The following is a 20449-nucleotide window of genomic DNA, read 5'->3' as shown; positions in this document are numbered from 1 at the left end:
TCCTAAGGTTATTTTCAAGTGAGCACCGCTTGCCAGTGTCCAGTATAAACACCATCATAGACACGAGCACTTTCCCCAAGGAGCTGACAGCCCTTCTTTCTGCCCTGCCTTTCACTGTGCAGTCTCACGCTGGCCAGCTTGCATTGTCTCTTGTCCTGCAGAAAGCTGTGCTTAGTTTGGACAAGACCAGCCTCTTTACTGATCCACATGCTCCTGACCTGCTTGCAGCCAAAGAGCTGTTCTCCTTAATCTGCATGTCCTTCCTATTATGGCCCTGCCATCGCTCCCTCTTTTGTCTGAGTGGCTGGAGAGCAGCCAGACAGAGAGGGATCTGGGGGTGCTGATTGATACCTGCCTGAACATGAGCCAGCAGTGTGCCCAGGTGGCCAAGAGAGCCAGTGGCATCCTGGCCTGCATCAGGAATGGTGTGGTCAGCAGGAGCAGGGAGGTCATTCTGCCCCTGTTAGACCACACCTCCAGTACTGTGTTCAGTTCTGGGCCCCCCAATTTAGGAAGGACATTGAGATACTTAAGTGTGTCCAGAGAAGGGCGATGAGGCTGGGGAGAGGCCTTGAGCACAAGCCCTATGAGGAGAGGCTGAGGGAGCTGGGATTGTTTAGCCTGGAGAAGAGGAGGCTCAGGGGTGACCTTATTGCTGTCTACAACTACCTGAGGGGAGGTTGTAGCTAGGAGGAGGTTGCTCTCTTCTCTCAGGTGGCCAGCACCAGAACGAGAGGACACAGCCTCAAGCTACACCAGGGGAAATTTAGGCTGGAGGTGAGGAGAAAGTTCTTCACTGAGAGAGTCATTGGACACTGGAATGGGCTGCCCGGGGAGGTGGTGGAGTCGCCGTCCCTGGGGCTGTTCAAGGCAAGATTGGACATGGCACTTGGTGCCATGGTCTAGCCTTGAGCTCTGTGGTAAAGGGTTGGACTTGATGATCTATGAGGTCTCTTACAACCTTGGTGATACTGTGATACTGTCTCATGAATGTCCCCATGTCTACTTTAATTTCTGAGCCATTTAAATGAAGTTCCAAGTGAAAGAGAGGGATGAGATTTCTCGTCTGGGATGGCTTCAGGACAGTGAAGGCTCCTAGCCCTCCTGCCAACATCCATCAAGACTCACATGAGATATGTCCACTCCCCTCAAAGAACCTACTCCCCAGCCACCAAGTTTCTCTCTTCAATTGCTATTGAGAGGACATCAAATCACCTCGACAAACCTCACACAATGGCTCAGTGCCCTCCTCTGCTAGTACATGAACTCTGCACTTCTTTGTGTCTTGAGTAGGGCTTGTTCTTCTCTGGTAGGCTTTTGAATGGGATTTTATGTCTTTTTGCCACAGAAGTGTTCACAGAGCACTTGACTTGAAAGCACATCTGCCCTGTCTTTGTGCAGGAGTATTATTTGGATTTTAGAAATTGCCCTCAGCACAGGATAAAACCCCCTACACTTAACCCTAGGAGCTAACCCAAGCATGTAGACAAGGTAGTGAAGTGGGCTCTGATCCAGCTCTCTCACCAGAGACTGCTTCCTCCTCTCATAGAAATTAGCTGTTTCATTGCTGAGTAAAACTGTCCTCCTGACTCAGGGGAATTTCTTCCCCTAGGAGCTGGGTTAGCAATGCCACTGCCATGCATGAGGGGTTCACTTCAACAGTGAAGATAAATGTAGATGATGTCTAGGGGATGGTCCAAACTGGCACTCAGGGCTCACTGCCCAGAACAAAGGCTTAGGAGATGACAGATGTTCTTGAGCTGCTGGAGATCCACCACTACTTATTTGCATCCATGTGCACGTAGCACTTGTTGAGCCACCAGGAAAGACCTTATCTGCTGTTTTCATTTCCAATGGGACAGTAAGAGAAGAGCTGCCTTCTGCCGACACCCTTTTAAATATTCTGCTGTGCAGAGGCTTGTTGGAGCTAGCACTGAGCACAGGCAGTGTGGAGTCTTGCAGGAGTCTGAAACACTGAGGAGGGGCTTTAACAAAACAGAGTGTGCAAATAAATGGCTATCCCGTTTCAGGAGTTAATGGCAATAAGAATACAAAGCCACTTGCAGTCCCTCCACCCCCTTGCTGTGAATTCACTGCTGAGGTTCAGCTCAGAGCTTTGCCTACTGCATAGGTGATACCACAACCATAAGGGGTAGAAAAACAACTCTTTCACAGAGCTATGTTAATCTCCAGTTCTGATTAAATATATCCCAGCTGCTAGGAACAGCTGTGGAAGTTTTTCCTGTGCCTTTTTCAAGTGTGATGCATTCCTCCTCTTCACCATTCCCTCATGAAGGGGGGAAGAAGTGTGTTGGATAAAAGCCTTGCTCCAGGCCAAAAAAAAAAAAAAAAAAAAAAAAAAAAAAAAACCCAACAGATTCAAACTGAAGCTTTGCATAAATCTGTCACATTGATTCCCTTGAGAACAACTGCAACCTAGAAAAACGGCACAGTGGAGAAGGCACGGGTGTGAACTCCTCTTTCTTTTTTCCTTTTTAATTGGTTTGTAAAAGGGGGAGGCAAAGTTGCTGTGGACGGCCCTCAGAACATGACTCATTTCACTCTGCTTTAAGTTTTGTTAGCTCTTCCAGGACTACCTCTGTCCTGAAAAAACACCTTATTTCTAAGCCAGAAAGCAAACGGGGAAGTTCTCCTGTAGCTGCTACAAAAGCCACATTAATCACCCGGTGATGCTTCTGCTGTTTTATTCTCTTGCCTTGGAACAATTTGTGAGAGGTTTTTGCTCTTCTCTTTCACTTTTAAATGCTAATGTAGCAAAGATTTGCTGGGTTTCGCTCGGGGGTGGGAGGGCAGCCTCTGAGGTTCAGTGATGTCTTTGGCCCCGGGGTCAGCTTTGTATCCTGCATGAAATTTGTCTCTTTTACTTGAAACAAAGAAACACTGTTGTTACAAACACTTCTTGTCTCCTCAGACCAAGCACTTTCATCCCCAAATGCTTCAGCAACAAGCGGCCAGATCTCACTCTCCCAGCGCAGAAGCAGCTAAGTTCGTCTTTGCTGAGGCCCAAGAGAGTGATACAGAAGTACAGAATCACAGAATTTACCAGGCTGGAAAAGTCCTCTAGGATCAACCAATTGTTAACCAACCTATTACTTAGTGATGTTGAGGTGCTGGAATGTGTCCAGAGAAGGGCAACCAAGCTGGTGAAGGGCCTGGAACACAAACCCTATGAGGAGAGGCTGAGGGAGCTGGGGGTGTTTAGCCTGGAGAAGAGGAGGCTCAGGGGTGACCTCATTGCTGTCTACAACTACCTGAAGGGAGGTTGTAGCCAGGTGGGGTTGATCTCTTCTCCCAGGCAACCAGCAACAGAACAAGGGGACACAGTCTCAAGTTGTGCCAGGGGAGGTATAGGCTGGATGTTAGGAGGAAGTTCTTCCCAGAGAGAGTGATTGGCATTGGAATGAGCTGCCCAGGGAGGTGGTGGAGGCACAGTCCCTGGAGGTCTTCAAGAAAAGACTGGATGAGTCACTTGGTGCCATGGTCTAGTTGACTGGCTAGGGCTGGGTGCTAGGTTGGACTGGATGATCTTGGAGGTCTCTTCCAACCTGGCTAATTCTATGATTCTAGTGCTTCTAATTCATTAAACCATGGCACTAAGTGCCCCATCTAGCCTCCTCTTCAACATCTCCAGGGATGGTGACTCCATTATCTCCCTGGGCAGCCCATTCCAATGGGCAATCACTCTTTCTGTGAAGAATTTCTTCCTAATATCCAGTCTAAACCTGCCCTGGTGCAGTTTGAGACTGTGTCCTCTTGTTCTGTCCCCATTCCAGATCAGGTAGGATGGGGCTCTGAGTGACCTGGTCCACTTGAAAATGTCCCTGCTCACTGTTGAGGAGATGAACTAAATAACCTTCTGTCCTGGAAGGCTAATGGGCCTATTAGATGTCCTGACTTACCTCAGCCTTCTGCTGATGGGGAAACAAGGGCAGGAGGAAAACAAAGGCTTGGGCCATGATGTCCCCCTCCCAAAGTGATAAACAGGCACCCACAGGTGTTTAGGTACTTGTTAGTGTTTTGCCCAAATAAGAGTAAGCAAGCTCTGGTTTTGCCTGATATGGTCAATTTTGCAAATGCCATTTTGATTGGGGAATCTCTTTGGTCAAGGGAGCCATCACACTCGGGCAAATGATATAAACTGAGCTAAATTGTAAGCAGTTGTGTTGCTTCTGCCTTCCTGCCTCTGCCTCACTGCTCTGCCTCAGTGTGTGCTGCTCTGCTCTGTGTTCTGCTCTGCTCAGACATGCTCTGCCCCACTGCTCTTGGCTTGGACATGCTCTGTTCTGCCTTGTGCATCAGACCGCCTTAGCCCTGATGTTTTGGGCTTGAACAACCTGGAAACATCTGCAAGAGATCCTGCCTCTACCTCTGCAAACCTCCATGCCAAGAAGAACCAGGACAGGTCAGAAATTGTCTGCCTCTTTCCCAGCAACCTGCTAGAGCCTGGGAAGATCTAGAAGCCTCTCAAAAGCTATCAAGACACTGAGTGGTTCCAATGCTGCCACAAAGGAGCCAAGGACTATCCTGAAATTCCTACTCCACTGCAGTGAGTAGCACAGGTGTTCCCTAGGGCTCCAGGCTGCCTATCTGGAAGTGAGGCAAAGCCATTTTATGGCTAAACTTTTCCGTTTCTCTGATTCTCCTAAATGAATGAATTGCCCATAAGCATCCTTGTGAAGATTCTCCTGAATGAATTCAAGCCCAAATGTAACTATTTTGTTTATAGTTGTGGGCAGGGATTTCCAGAAATAAAATATAACTACATATTTTATAATTCCTGCCTTGTTAATTGCCACAGCTAAATCACCCTCAAAGGCCCTTTGGACCCAAACTATTACATGGTCTTCAAGAAAAGACTGGATGAGGCACTCAGTGCCATGGTCTAGTTGACTGGCTAGGGCTGGGTGCTAGGTTGGACTGGATGATCTTGGAGGTCTCTTCCAACCTGGTTGATTCTATGATTCTATGATTCTATGGTTCTATCCTGTTAAACATCCTGCACTTGTCTTAATCTGAGACTAGAGTTAATTTTCCTTCGAAGTGACAGGCATGGGTGGTTCTTGCTCTCTCTCTTCATGGCCATGTTGTTTGCATTTTCTGCAACCTCCAAGAGATATAAGGAACACACTAATCTGTTTGTTTTCCCCCAGCCAAACTGTCAGCTCAGCCAGGCCTGCAGCCTCAGAGATTTTCTGAAACAATTTCCAAGACATCCATACGAGACACTGTCCTGGAGTCACAGTATCACAGTATCAGTATCACAGTATCATCAGGGTTGGAAGAGACCTCACAGATCATCAACTCCAACCCTTTACCACAGAGCTCAAGGCTAGACCATGGCACCAAGTGCCACATCCAACCTTGCCTTGAAGTGCCCCTAAGTTCCTCTCCTGCCGTGACTTCGGGGGGAGAGGGAAAGCCGCCTGGTTCCCCCCCCCCCCCCGCCTCGCCCGCCCCGCAGGCGTGAAGGGGGTGAGCAAAGGGGTCCTGCCCGCAGGAGCAGTGCCCCGTGCAGTGCCCACGCTGGGATCGCGCTGGGATTGGCTGTGCCTTTTCACGCCTAAGGTGTGGTAATTCTGCCCTTTGTCTAGTGAGGGTATAAATATTGGGGTCTTCCTGCCTTTGGGGGTTCCTGCCTTGGGGATTCATCCCTGCCTGGACGTTCATAAGCCTAACGACTCCTAATGGTCCACCTACAGCCGCTGCAAAGGGAACGACAGAGGCAGACTGCAGGAGGAAGCCTGATCGTGAGTTATTTTGGCTCAACTTTATCAGTAAGAAACCCGCTATTAATTAATAGCTAAAGCCTTTTCCAACTGCTGACTTCCACAATAGTCAGGTTATTGATGGTATCCCTGTAGATAATTCTCATGCAACTCAATCTGCTAGTTAAACTAAATTAATCTTTGTATATACAGTTTTGGGGGCGGGTGTTTGGGAAAATAAAATAACTACTTTGGTATAAAATTCCCAACTCGGCCACACATTAATTCCTGCCTCCACGACAGACACAGGGCACCCTGCTCGTGTCTCAGGACTGACAGCACTGTCAGAGTGCTGGAGGCAAGGCACGGTGTCCAGAGTGTCAGGAGACAAAGGCTGCCCCAAGATGGCTGGAAAGAAGCATCACTCTCATAAGGGTGTGAAACAGAACCACCACACTGGCAGGGATGCTGCAGGCACCCCTTGCCTGGGTCTCCTCTCAGTCTTTGCCACCCCACACAAACTCTGGCTGGCTGCAGCCCAGCTACACACCCCCACCTTTGTCCCTTAGTCGTTCATTATCTAATTAAGCAGGAGGAGTTCGGTTAAGGCTCTGTTGTAAAGAAGGAATTTAGTTTTGCCACTGCAGTCACAAGGGCTGTACATTTCTCAGGCACTTAGATCTCTATCAGGCTCTCTGCTGCAGAGATAAGTTTTGCTGAATATGTGTTGGCTGACACAAGCCTGTATCTTAAATAACATAAGTGAAATGTTTTGAGGTCCTTTTCTTTTGGAGCTGTTTGTTTGTTTATCTGAAGTCTTTCCCCAGTCCATTGGCGAAACTACAACTGCAGTAAATGAGGTGAAAATGTTGAGGACTGTGTCGGGTACCACTAGTCACAGTGTCTAAGCATCTGGCAAGCTGCTCTCTCCAGGTGGCCACTTGACTTGGTGACCACTTACTTGTCTCCTGTGACTGTCTCAGAAGCATAACCTGTTGGGTTTAAAGAGCCCACCAGATTGCTCACTGCTTTTTCACAACGAACCACCCCAGGACTCATGGTGATGATCCAGGAGGTCCATCACTCTGACATTAAGGAAGCTGCCTCCCACCAGGATAACCCTAATCCTGCTCAGCAACAAGCTGAGAGTATATGGAGAATGGTTTACCCATGGAGGTAATTTTGCATTTCAATGCTGCACTGCTTGTGTTGGAAGCCAAAGTAATAATAAGATTCGGCCAGGTTCTGTATAGGTTGAAACTTGACTTTTGGCTCAGCTTTTGTCTGACAAAAGGCAAGATTTTGGCATCCCTATCAGCAGCTTTGCTTCTGGGGCTGTCATTTCCATTCCAGCAAAAAAAGCCATGGGTGGCTTGCTTCCTGACTGAGGAAACCTGTGGTCTTACAAGTTGTGGTGTGTTGGGTTTAAACAGATGAAAAGTCAGAATTTGTGAGATTTTTGCAGCCTATGCAATTCACTCATAATGACAGAGCTAGCATGAATTCCACCACTGTGGTACATGGCTGTGCATGGGGATGTGCAGAAGTTCAAGCTAGTGCACAGCTCTGCCTTTTCTGTAATGACCACAGAAACACACTGAATCACACAAAGAGTTGTGATGGACTGCTTTGAAGTTTCTCATTTCAGTAATCTACCAACCCTCAGCGAAATCAATGGGAGGCTGAAATGGATGCTTTCAACGTGAGTTGGGTTGCTTGTTGAAACCAAACCTTATTTGAATCACCTCAGATTTTCCCTCTCAGATCCAAGAAATTTACTAAGGACAAGTGCTACCATGCATAGACATGATATGATTAATACTCTGCAGCTTGGATCAGAGTTCAGATGTCTCTTAAGCAGAAGATCTTTTTCTATCCAATGTACAGAAGTGCTAGAAGGCAATTTTGTGAGACTAGTCCTTGGTTCTGAAAATCACTTCCCTCTTGCTTCAACTTTCATTGCAGGCATTTGAGAAAGTGATGAGTCCTGCATGGACTAAAGATTGCAGAATGGTTTCTAGAAGGTAATGCACTCAAAGACAGTAAAACCAAGCTGGCCCAGCAGGCAGGGACTTGGGACAGTAAAATTCCCTTTTCTGCAACTGGCTTGCTTTGAGCAAGTCACTGAGGGTCACATACTTAAAAATAGGAGTCTTAGTTTCATTGCAGCCTAGATTCCTATTTGTAACTAGGAAAAATACCTTCTTCATTATCACAGTGCTGTAGTGAAGCAGGGCCTGGAGTATCACAGTACTGGGAATGGGAACTACATACACAAAGCTCCTGTGGTAGGCAAGAGTTCTAACTCTTGAATTATATAAGAATTTATACTAAGAAGAAGAATTTATAACTAACAGATAAAGGAAAAGAACTACAGCAGTGAAGTGTTCAGAACTGCTTTCTGTGTGCTTAAAGGTTTGGGAAAATGCCTACAGCTTCAAGTAGGTGCTAGGGAAATTAATTATGATAATAAAACTTCTGAGAAGAGGTGGAAATGCTGGAATGATCAAATCATGTGTAATTATGAGGAACATTTTCTGTCTTCTTGGTAACACAGAGCTGCAAGGAATGTGTGTGTTGCCTCCAGAAATGTTAGGGGCCAGGATGTCATTCTTTCAGAAACAAAACAGATAAGAACAGAAAGAAGGGGGTGGGGAAGGAAGAAAAAGAAAGCCTAAACCAAACAAATGCCTCTCAGGTCACGATGCAGCAGTCAGAGCTTTGAGAGGTGGCCAGGGGAAATTCCCTGAGAAGCTTCCCTGTGCTCAGGTAGGAATTCCTCATCCTTAACCTTTGTTTGGGATTAGCTGAATCATGTTACACGGTTTTATTTTTCACTCCAGCCTACATTCCCAGTCTGAACACATTCAAGTGGATTATCAAGGACAAACAAGCCTCTACTCTTCTTTCCTCCAGCTCTCCTTTTCATGGTTGGAGCTTCTTTCCCAACATACTGGCCTCTGTCAGAGCCATGTTGCTCTCAAAGGGCAGTAAGCAAAGCCTTCTGAACCCAAGAGCTAAGTGACTGCTCCTTCACTGATATATTCAAAGGCAGTATTTGACAAACTGTTGCTCCTTGCAAAAAGCTGTTCATAAAAACCCAGCCCTGGTGGCAATTCAGTTGCACAATCACTAAACCCTGTGTATAGAAAATCCAGGTCATTGGTGACTGTCTAAGGCTGTGCTGTTTCAAGGTGAATTAAATACCTCCTGGTTTCTCCTGGCTTTGCAAGGCTTTTCCTAGATTCACACTTACTGCCAGCTGCTGCATAGAAAGCCAGTGGAGAGAGATAGGGCTAGGAAAGGGGACATAGATGGGTCACGGCTCTTATTGTGCTACAGAACATTGGAAAGAAGAAATTGGGAACAAACAAACAACCCAAAAAAACCATCTGGCATTGCATGCCATGTAAATGAAAGACCTTGATCTTGCTCTGCTGTTTGGGAGAAAGGCTACAAACTCTCCTCTGCTTTAAGGCAGCAATAGCTGAGACTCACTTAGACTTCTTCTCAGAGACTTACTCTTGCAGGCTTCATCCAAACTACAAACTGGGTTCCCAACTGCAGCTTGTGTTGTTCCCTTAAAGAAAGCTTTGATACACAGTAGTGGGACTCTTTCACACACCATCACAGAAAGAGTTCTTCTCATGTGTTATAGAAATGGCATACAACTATCTTTGGTACAATTGTTCAGTGCATGACATGGCTTGTCCTCAACATGACACCCAGAAGCCCTGGCACAGTGAGTGTTTAGCATTATTGGAGAGCATTGTTCTGCTGGATAATCAGCAATATTTAACCCCCTTTAAATCACCCTGTCTAGCTTCTCACACTACTTAGGATTCAGAGCACCTTTCCTGGACACTCTTCTAAAGGATCCCTGGAGATTTCATGAAAGAAAGGAAATCTTTATTTGTATTTTGTGTCTTTGGCTCTGCAGTAATGCTATCATATATTTCCCAGATCACTGACATCTTGGCACTAATCCTCACTGGATTTGTTTGCTGTCTATATCCTGCTGAGGCACTGGAACATGTCCAGAGAAGGGCAACAAAGCTGGTGAGGGGCCTGGAACACAGCCCTGTGAGGAGAAGCTGAGGGAGCTGGGGGTTGCTTAGCCTGGAGAAGAGGAGGCTCAGGGGGGACCTCATTGCTGTCTACAACTACCTGAAGGGAGGTTGTAGCCAGGTGGAGGTTGGTCTCTTCTCCCAGGCAACCAGCAACAGAACAAGGGGACACAGTCTCAAGTTGTGCCAGGGTAGGTATAGGATGTCAGGAGGAAGTTCTTGACAGAGAGAGTGATTGGCATTGGAATGGGCTGCCCAGGGAGGTGGTGGAGTCACCGTCCCTGGAGGTGTTCAAGAGGGGACTGGCTGAGGCACTTAGTGCCATGGTCTAGTTGACTGGCTAGGGCTGGGTGCTAGGTTGGACTGGATGATGTTGGAGGTATCTTCCAACCCGGTTGATTCTATTCTATCCTATCCTAATGTCTTAAATGTTATTTACGCCTTTACTGACAAGTCCATCAATAGGCAGTCTACCCTATTAAAACAACACTACTCCTCAGAGAAGTGCCCTATTCTCAGTGGGTTCAATAGGGAGATTCTCAGACCCAGCATTTGCAAAGAATACACCATGCAGCCAACTTCCATCTGTAAGCTGCAAAAGCCACCAGCGTGGCATACCAATCTCGTGTGCCATCCTACTGCACCCCTTCCTGATGATTCACTGGGACAAAGAGACTCTGTCCTTTACCTAGGGTGTAATTTCACCAGGGATGCTAGAAGTTTACTGCAGTCTTTTCCAGAGATGACAGCTTTCAGCAAGGAGATGTTGTGGAGCATTACATAGTAGTGGGCTTCTTGCAAGAGTGTCTATACGCCCTTCAGAAACACCTCCAGTGGTGTGTTTATTGCCTGTTTGTTTGAGTTTTTTTGCACTCCACGAGTTAAAAGCTGTTGTTTGTCAGGCTCTTTTCTCCTTCATGTACTTTATATGATCAACTCTCAGTAAGTGCATCACATAAATTTTAGGATGAAACCTAGAAATAGCTTAGACCCCCAGAGAGTTCATTCCCACAAACCAAAGATGCTTTCAAACCATTCTGCCTGACTGCATCCCAATAGCAAATGATTCAAGACAGCAATCCTTATTTATTTCTGCCCTTCTTTTGCTAAGAACTATGATGACAGCACAGCATAGGGTGAGGTTGTAATTTTTTCTATTTTGATGTTTTTATCCCATTTTCTACCTCAGTTTGTACCTAGTTCTCAGATACGTTAGCTCAAGCTAGGAAATAACTGCCCTGCTTTCAAGTGAGATGGGATTTACTCAGCTGGGGGCCTGTTTTGCTCAATTATTAATGCTGGAACACTATTGATTTTGCCTCCCTGAGCTTAGTGGTGAACAAGTGCTGAAAAATAGAAGTGGCAAGCAAAGGAATAAGGAGAAAACAGCATCTGCTTCCAGCACAGTTCAGCCATCTGAAACTGAAGTGGCCAACGGATTACGTTAACCTGTGAAAAGTCATTCCCACAGAAGCTACTTTTTTCCTTCTCAAATTTCTGTAGTGACTTTCACTGAACACATCCTTAATTTCCACAGTTCAAGAAGGAGGTGTTTCAGGGGCAATGGCTTAGAGCAAATGATACCTTTACACAAGCTGGCTGTAATCTAGGAAGCTCTTTGAGATTTGGTATGTAGATACCACGCTGAAGTGCTTACAGGAAAAACAAGTTATGGAACCAAAGTAATACATTAGCCCAGCTCTCATTCTTAAACACAATCTTCACTTTGCAGTCCCAAAATGTACTTTACTGGCTAATCTCAGGCAGTCTGAAATCTCAGATGACCCCTTGCTTTCAAAGAACATAGAAGAGAAAATGCCTCTTAAGAAGTTTACCTTCACAAGTTTCCCATGCCCCAGCCCTAAGCTACCCCGTATCTTATGCATCCTACACAAAAATATTTCAGATCCTTAAAGAAGCCTCCAACATAGTCTCTCTGCTCTGGGACATGGTACTGCAGCCAAACCTCACCATGTCCAGCTGTGACTCCAGCAGCAGCAGCTGTGTTGGAGTCCAGCTTTGGCCTAGGCAAGGAACTACCGGGGCTTTTAAAGAGATTTGTATTAAATCCCCACCCAGAGTGCAGCCTATAAATGGAGAGAATGGTTTCACAGGGGAAGTTAACAGGTCACAGAAAAAATGTTGCAGAAGTCAGAACTGGTCCTCTATAGATCAACAGAGTTTTACCATGATGTCAGGGGGAGCCCAGACCAGATAGTGATGCACTACAGAAAGAACTGCAAGCGGAAGCAATCCCTCCAAGGAAAAGCCTATTGGCAATGATGCTAGGTCTTGGTGATGTTTGACCCTGGGCCTGATTTAGATTTTGTCACAAGTGCCCTCCTTGGAGAAGAAAAGGCTAAACAAAAGCAATGAGCTCTGAATAGAAACTGTCATCTGGGCCCTACTCTGACACTGCAATGCTGTAAAGTGCATAAAGCAAATATAATACATCAAACTAATATCTGCAATGAGTATCCAAACCCTTCAGTGAGAGCAGATCCCTAAAAATCATTACATTTCTTTCCCATTTCAGTGTTTCTTGTATATAACCCATTTTCAGTAGACAGAAGCTATGGTATAATGCAATCAAGTGTATATCTGACTCTTCCTGCTCTGGAGCACACACAGGTGAGGCCAGGTACCTCTTCTCCTTTGTGCCCTCTAACTCAGAGGCCAGCCAGAAGAATCAGACAGCCAGCAAGAAAGGAAGGAGATACAAAGAAATATCTCTAAGTGAGCACCGTATGAACGACTGCAAAGAAGCTGCCTAGGGTCCCATTTGGGTCTCCACTGTTCCCTGTGCAACTGTGCTCACCCTGGAGGAGCTTAGCACACAGAACTAACCACATGTGTTTCCTGCCTGTACACCATATTCCCCAATAACCTACCCCCAAACCCCAATCTTTCTTTAGACAAGAAAGCAAGGTAAGTGAAGTAGTGGGGGAAAAACCCACATGTATGAAGCAAATACCAGCTTTGATGTTTGTTGTTTCTCTGTCCCCACAGAACTCAGCATGTCAAGAACCACATTTTTTATAGCTGGCTTTCTACAACATCAGCTTGTTCTCATCTCTGTAACTAGTTTAATGCAGCTATGATAATAACTGATCAACTTGTAAACCTGATTATAAAGTCTGCTCCCTCATCTGCTTTGTGCTTTGGCTGGATCTTGCTTTTGAATGTAGCACTGACTTATTGTGGTGGCTGTTTGCAGCATCCATTTCCTCCTTGGCCTGCTATTAACACTGCCTGGTTTGGGAAGAACAGTCTGGCTCCAGAGAAGTGGCTGAGGACGTCTGGTTACAGAGCCTCCAGCCATTAACCCCAATTTGGATCTGGCCCTAGCTGAAAAGAGAATACTGAAGTCATGGAGGGAGTCAGAAAGGCTGGCAGATGGGAAGAAATGGCTCTGTCTTGTCCAGCATCCTGCAGTTCTCATGGGCCACACTTGTGAGATACTGAATGCTGCACGCAAGTGGATGCCTTTCAAACAGCCCAAGAATTTGATAGTGTGATGGTTTGGGAGTTACCTGCTCCCCCACTCTTATGAAATCATCCAGACTAGGAAAAAACTAAGTTAAGGAATGAAGCTTTGTATTCACAGCTTAGCACAATATACAAGCAAATGTTTACAATATATTGCAATATTTACAACTATATAAGGAAATATACAAGTTAAAAGTAATGCAGAAACACAATACCTCTCCCAGAGATCAGAGTCCCTAGGAGGTGCTCCCAACCACCCTTCCACCTTCTTTCCACCCCTCTACCTTATCCCAGAGTATGCCTTACATGCAAAGTGAGTTAGGAGGATTGGCAAGGTGGGGGTTAGAAGGATTAGTTACACAGTAGAAGCCCAGGGAGAAACACAGACTCCAACAGAGACACAAACCCTGTCTTATCTGTATTTGTGTTCTCGCTTTTATACATCTCAACAAGCCTATGAGTGAAATAGACATCACCACTGCTTCATTTTCACAGCCTATAATCTATTTTTTCTCATTAAAATATTCCAATTAGCCTCAAACTAGCACAGATAGTTATGATGCTGCCCAGGGCACCAGAAGACCATAGACAGACAATATATTAACAGATATCTGAGAGGGATGACTTGCTACTGCACATATTCACAGGCTATCTCTTGAGAAATCCAGTATGAATCACTCCCAGCAGACTTAACAGGTAAAAGAAGGATTCAGCAAAGGGTTTGACATCTGGATATCATTCTGCCTCATCATGATGCTGGACTTGACCAGACTAATGTCTCTCCCTTTTATGCCCAGGTACATCCCTCTGAGAAGAAAACAGGTGGTTACTCTGCTGTCTGGCTGTGCTGTGAGGAACTTACATGTTTCTAAAGCCATTTTTTTTATCTCATTGGAAAGACTGAAATGTTTGGGAATTCCAGATTATAAGTACTAAGAATTGATGTTTTCTCAGTGAAGAGAGACCTCAGGATAAGAAACAAATGCTTTGCCATTTGTGCAGCACTGTGCTTCAGCCTTCAGCGGAGAAACCATGGAGCTGGGTAGCTCAGGAGCCAAGCCTTGCACTCATGAATGAAAAGGAAATCCCATCTGAAGGCCCCATGCCAGCAGCAGGCTGGCTGAGTGGTTGGATCCATTATACAAAACAAAGAGAGGAAAACATTTGTTGCGTGACACGAAGTAGAGTCTTAGGTGCCAAAGGCACCTAAACAAAGCAAATGAGACAGCCCATGCCATGGCATGAGGCTCTGCACAGCTTGAGTTAGGAAGTACTGTCACAGCCATGCTGTTGTACACAAACTCTAAGCTAAGACAATTTATTTCTGCATAGGGAAAATTCACCATGCATACAGGTACCTAAGAGAGATGAGTGAGATATCCAGTCTCAACTGGCTTTGCCATTAACAAGGGCTTTGATTTAATAACCAGTGCATGAAAATAAAAGTCTTTGTGGATGAAAAACCTGGCAACTAACTGACATAAAAATCCTTAACTTTCTAAGCCAATATGTTCCTTTAGAGCTGAAACAAGCATAGAAATCATTGCCTTGATAATCAGATTAATCTTTCTTCTTGAGGACATGAGGTATCCAGCTAGGCAAGACTTTAGTAGTAGTAATTACTTGGCTTAAATAAAATAAGTGTGTGTATTTCAGCAAAATCTGCTATTTTTAATTCATATCACTACTGGTAATCATAATAACAATTAACCAATCAGAAGCATGTTTCGTGCCCTAAGGAGCTTTAGAGACACTACAAAACTAAGGATTTGCTAATAAAGAATGGTGATTAAACAAAAAAATCACAGAAGAAATTTAGGAACTTTGAGTAAGCTACAGAAATCAACGAAAGATAAACAAGAAACCAGAGAGCCTTCCTTTATACTAAAAGTCTCTAAAAACAGTAATGTAGCATGGTCTGGGTGAAACAAGGTCAGTGTGTCTCTTTCCAGAACTGAATAGTCATGCCCAGAACGCAGAAGCTGACATAACAAAGGTCCTTTTCTCAGGAAATCCAGGACAGATATAGAAGGTAGCTCTGGCAAAGGTGCATCATGCCAAGAAGTGGACCCCTCAGAAAAGGATAAAACCAGGATGAGAGAAAACTGCAAGAAGATGGCCAGAACATAAATATCCAGGTGTATTAACCTAACATCTTTCTGCAGGTCTGCTTTTAGGGAGATACTTGAAATCATCACAAATGATAAAGTCATGCTGCTTCCTAAGGGAAACCACAGATCCACTGACATTGGAAGAGACCCTTTTATCATCAAGTCAAACTGCTGCCCTATAGCTCCCAGTCCCACCACTGCAAAGCTACTGCTCTTTCAAAGTGGTGTTAAAATTAAGCCATTAAACTTAAACTTATATAGAAGCAGATAAGCAACTATTTAACCAGCTCTGGACCTTTTGTTTTTGTTTTTCACCTCTTGGCAGTGTGAGAGCCTAAGCCCCTGCCCAGGCTTTGCTCACCAGCAGCACTTAGAATTCAACCGTCGACATATTTAGTGTTGTACCTTAAGGCTCGAAGCTGCAAACCACCAACTTCATTCATAGAGTGCTGAGCGCCCTCAGCTGCCCGAAAAGCACTTTCTTTTCTGCCAGAACCAGGGCTGTGCTGACTGCCTTGAACAGTCTCAGGAAAATTCTCCTCTTCTTTTTCCTGCAAATAAAATTCTACCCAGTATTCACCACCCTCCTAATGACAGTGCAGGCTCTGGATTTCTGGTCCCTTTTGCAGAAGATTCGAAGTTCTGAAACACACTGCAGTTTCATGCAGATTTCATGCCAGCATAAACCAGCACAGCTGCTGAAAGGATCAGCCCTTCCTCCCCTCTATCATAGAAGCACAGGATGAGTTGAGTTGGAAGGGACCTTTGAAGATCATTTAGTCCAAGTTCCCTGCCATGCACAACGACATCTTCCACTAGATCAGTCTGCCCAAAGCTCCATCCAACCTGGTCTTGAACGCTTTCAATGATGGGGCAGCTGCGGCTTCTCTGGGCAATCTTCTCTGGGCAATGTCTCAGCACCCTCATGATAAAGAATTTCTTCCTTACGTCAAATTTAAACCTACTCTCAGTTAAAAATGGTTCCCCTTGTCTTGTCACTACAGTGTCTGGTAAAGTCTCTCTCCATCTTTCTTATAAGATCTCTTAAACTATTAAAAAGGCCTCAGTAAGAAACCTCTGGAGCCTTCTCTTCTCCAGGCTGAGCAACCCCAACTCTCTGTTTTACCTCACAGGAGAGGTGTTCCAGCCCTCTGATAATTTTTATGACCCTTCTATGGACCCTCTCCAACAGGTCCATGCCACTTCTTCAGTCTTTAACAAAGTTGTGCAAGCACACGTTTAGCCAGCCCAAGGGAAAGTGATTCAGGTAAAAAGGGATCCTAGTTAAAATCTCTATTCTGGTTCCCTCTGGTCTGGTGTCTGCATGTGTCCACCTGCACTTCTTTCAAATGCAGGGCTGTCTTATACAGGCTTAGACATTATACAAACTCACTCAAGCCTCCTTGCAGGTGCACTCCTGGATAGCCAGGGCGTTTCTATAATGATCACAGAGTTAAGCCAAAGCTGTGACATGACAACGTCCCCTAAGGAATCAGAGAAATACTGCAGTTTGTGAGATGTGCTTGCAAGCTTCATTTCTACTCAGCAGCAGATAGAGTATATCAAGAGCAAGACGAGGCTAAGGTCTGTCACTTGTTTAGTGGCTGTCCCAGCCTCAAACCAGGACACATACTGTGCCCTCTGGAGCACCTGGTGAAGCTTCATGGCTTATAAAGCCAGAAGATGCCTCATGAAAAAATCAAGCTAGCTCCTACCAGGGGTGTGATCTGAGGTCTTTCTTTGGGAAACTCTGTACTGTCAAAATCTTCATAATGTTGCTCTGATTGTTCTCTTCGTGGTTTGGAACACCTGGCATGGTCTGTGCTGCATCCTCCCAAAATGAGCCAGTGCAGCTCAGTTCACTCTGACAGCAGTTCCCCTCCTTCAGATAGTGTAAAAAGGGAAATAGTGATGGGTGCACTCACACAACCCACTAGAGGTGGTATTTCCAACACTGAGTAGGAAAGCAGCTTGTGGAGTCAAAGGGCACTTCAACCAAAAATCATAGCAGACATTCAAGGTAAAAATAAAATCAGAGACATGTATGACTTAAAACATGAAATGAGGATTTTCTAAAGGATTTAACCAGTGACATTCATGAAGAATTCATTTGCCCACACTCTTTAGTTGAGAGTTATGCCTTCAGAAATAATGTTATGTTTCCATCCAAATATTTTTGTTCTGTCTTTGTAGCCAGGAAGCAATGTGTCCTGTATGTTATCATACATGTTGGGAGCCTTGCACATCTCTCCCCACGGCCCATACAGTGGTAAGGAGCTCCAGATGTTGTTCTCTTCTAATGATGAGCATAGGTGCACTTCAGGATGAAGTATTATTAGAGATTTTTGCCACAGTAATTTCAGAATGGAGGCTTCCTCAGCTCCATTCTGGCTGAAATTCCTCTTGCAGCTTTATAGAATCCATGAAGATTCAGGGGTCACTTCTTCCAAGGAGAGAATGCTGCACTGGATAAGTGACTGCTCTCCCTCAACAAGGTGCACTGCCATTACTCCTTGGCTGTCTAAGACTTCTCCATCTGGCCTGGAATCCCCATGTTTTGTGCTCCTTTCTCCATGGCTCTCCAATTCCTTCATAAATATTCCCTAAAATAGTTCTACGTTTGCTTCTGACCATCCTTAGACATAACTAAACCTTTCTTCCATGTCTCCAAGCCCTAGGTCACATTTAGTTGTTGATCTGCCTGCGTTTTCCCGGCACAACTGTACTTGGCAGCAGTGCCACATTCCAAGGGCTTCAGGCATTTTCTCAGTCTGCTGCCTTCTCGGTCCAAATTTTGCACTGAGAAAGACTAAAAGGGCAAAGATGTCTGAGTTTTTAAAGATGTTATTCTGGAGCTGCTGACCTGTTCGAACTATGATGATTTGAAAAGAGAACTGGTGCCATCTATTGGAGAGAGAAAGCCAGGACAGTTATCACTGTCCTTTTAGCTTTTCTCTGCGTTTACCCATTTTATTTTCCCCTTCCCCTTTATCATCAAGGGTATAAGGACAGAAAAAGCAGCACCTGCTGGCATGGCAGCTGTTGAGTGAAATATGCTGCTCCTTGAGTGGACACCAGTATCTCCTGGGTAGTTAAGAAAGGAGAAAGCCCAAACAATGACCCTATAGTACTGTCAATGGTTGTTATTCTGCAGTTAGGAGTCAGTTCGTTTCTCCTGAAATGCCAAAGACAGAACCACAAAACCATGGGACTTGTGGTTAAGATTTCACTCCACATCTCAGCAAAAAGTCTAAACTATATGCTGATGGGCAAGAGATTACATTGTCATCAGGGTCCTTATGTAGAACCACGTACCTAGAGGAAATAGCATGGACTAGTTTTCTTTGTTGCTGCTTTTGCTAAACTCAGAGTGTGGACATTTTTTTGCCAATTTGACTCCAGTGACCCAATTTCTTTGAAAAAAAAAAAAGTATAGATATTATTTTTGACTGGTGGTGGAATGAGTTTGTTTCAAGAAAGAGATCAGAGCTGATGGTGAGAAATTCCAACAACTTGGCACAACCAAGCTGCAGCTCATTTGAGGAATGAAAAAAGCTGAAAAAGAAAATCATTACAATTTCTCTACATTCCAGCAAGCTCTGAATTAGATCATTTAAAACCTGTGCCAGAGGTACTATTTTTACTTTTCTGTGTCATTGCACAGGGACGTTATATAATTGCAGTTGTAAAAGAAGTTATCCATGTGGCTGTATGTGGGAGGGAAAATGGTACATGACACTGTATTAAAATGCACAGGATGGGCCAAAAGCAATTAGTTAGATACATTCTTTGGCACTACCTTTGCTTCACACATCCTGCCCACGACAGGGCTGTCAGACTGAAAACATGATCTTTGGTCACTTTTTGTACTATTTTACTTTTGTCGTCTCTTGGCTTCATGGATGTTGCATGTGATGATTCTCTTTTTCCTGGTAATAACAGTATCAGTAGAAATAGGTTCAATACTGGACTGACAATCAAAAGTCTATGATGATCCCAGATTGAACATACCACACCATCTGTTAATGGCAGATAAATATTCGGATCATATATCTGACTTTCATGCTCCTTGTAGTTGTTTTACTGTAGATGATAATCTAAGGTCTGACACAGGTTAATGTAAATTTCTCCAGCTGGCTCTGAGCCCTCTCCAGGCCAAAGTATCATTTATTTGTTGGAAGAAGTGAATGCATTTCATTATCTTACTTCTCTCTAGGTTATGGTGACATTCATCACATAGTATTGCTGACTGCAGAAGTCGGATACACTTCATAACATTCCCTCTCCCCCACTTGATCTGCTCAAAGCCTGCAGAGAACATATCTTTATGGTGTTTTCAAATCACCTGTCACTTGGAAATTAAGCTTAATCAGCAATTCTGAAGTCACAGCAAACACTCCAGCATTTACACTGGCAAGAAGCCCAGATATTAATCAAGAGTAGCAGTCCTCCCATGGACCAGTAGACATCTCCCTCTGTGGACAGAACAAAACAAAGCTGCTTTCGGAAGCTGAGCTGCTCAGAGGAAGCAATCCAGACTGATGTAACATATATTCATAGTGTCCTGAGAGGGAAGGCATTCTTTAGGCTATGTCTGTACAGTATCTAAGGGATCATGGCCTATATCAGGTGTTTCCAGCAGCTACCAGAGCATCTGTCAGAAGTAAGAAGGCAACACTGAGACTAGAAAGACAGAAAGAGCAGAAACAACATTTAAAAAGTCAAAAGCAGCACAAGTTCCACATACTGTAAGACAGACAGATAAAACTTAAGCCCTATGTGTATGTATGTAGAGATATATATGGAGACATGTTCTTCGTACTGTGTCCAGTTCTGGGCTCCTCAGTTCAAGAGAGATGTTGAGATACTGGAATGTGTCCAGAGAAGGGTGATGAAGCTGGTGAGGAGCCTGGAGAAGAGGAGGCTCAGGGGTGATCTCATGGCTGTCTAAGGGAGGTTGTAGCCAGGTGGGGGTCAGTCTCTTCTGCCAGGCAACCAGCAACAGAACAAGGAAACAGTCTCAAGTTGTGCCCGGGGAGGTATAGGCTGGATGTTA

Source organism: Pogoniulus pusillus, chromosome 4 (genome assembly GCF_015220805.1).
Source record: "Pogoniulus pusillus isolate bPogPus1 chromosome 4, bPogPus1.pri, whole genome shotgun sequence".
Classification (NCBI taxonomy): domain Eukaryota; kingdom Metazoa; phylum Chordata; class Aves; order Piciformes; family Lybiidae; genus Pogoniulus; species Pogoniulus pusillus.
This window is presented reverse-complemented; position numbering follows the sequence as displayed.